The sequence below is a fragment of the Monopterus albus genome, unplaced genomic scaffold (genome assembly GCF_001952655.1).
Source record: "Monopterus albus unplaced genomic scaffold, M_albus_1.0 scaffold26.1, whole genome shotgun sequence".
Lineage (NCBI taxonomy): Eukaryota > Metazoa > Chordata > Actinopteri > Synbranchiformes > Synbranchidae > Monopterus > Monopterus albus.
Genome location: NW_018127906.1, coordinates 49,409 through 50,465, shown reverse-complemented (window position 1 = coordinate 50,465; position 1,057 = coordinate 49,409).

Genomic DNA, 1,057 nt, shown 5'->3' with positions numbered 1-1,057 from the left:
AAGAAAGAGTTTTTCAGTCTAGTGGTCCTGCATTTCACACTTCTGAACCTCCGGCCAGAGGGTAGGAAGGTGAACAGTCTGTGCTGGGGGTGGGTGGGATCTTTGAGGATGGAGGCAGCTTTCCTACGCACCCTGCAGTGGTAAATGCTCTGCAGAGAGGGCAGTGGAGTCCTGGTGATCTTCTCCGCAGTCTTTACCACTCTGCAGGCTCTTGTGGTCCATAGCAGACAGTGATGTAGCTGGTCAAGATGCTCTCAACGATGCAGCTGTAGAAGTTGCAAAGGATCCTAGGCAACATGCCAAGCCTCCTCAGGAAATACAGCCGCCGTTGGGCCTTCTTGACCAGCAGTGTGGTGTTAAGTGTCCAAGTGAGGTCCTCACTGATGTGGACACTGTAATACCCCAGTTCTTTAATTGGACAGATCTGAATAACGAAGGAGTCTGTCTTTCTTCATTTAATGCTGATTTATTTAAACCACAAGCAAAATTACACAACACAACCTGGGTGGCTCCTTCCTCCAGATGTCCACAGGTAGACTGCTGGAAAAGAAAGAGCCCCGGAAGCACAGAGCCTAATACATTTATAAGTTTTGGGCTAACGCCTTACACAAAAAGATTACAAAACATCACGAGATGGAGACAGTCCGCAGTGTCCATCTCTTATCTAGAGCTCCAGCTGCATGGAGCCGCTGGCCATAACAAAATGAAGAATTTCAATGTGTGTGTGTTGTCACGTGGTGCGTAACTAAAACATTCATTCAGACATAATTCTTACACAGGATGAATACAAGAAAACAATTGGTGTCAAGGTACACTTTTCAGAATCAAAATTCTATCTGTCAATCTTGAAATAGAGCAGACTTTGAATCTTACTAAATTGCATTACTAATACATTTGATTCAACACATTAACATCTAATAATTATCTGACTGATTTATTAATTTCTAACAATGCCCAGGTATTTGAAGCTGCTCACCCTCTTCACTTTGAGCCCCCTGATGAACAGCGGCTGATGAGTTCTGTCCTTCCTTATGTCCGCTATCATCTCCTTCATCTT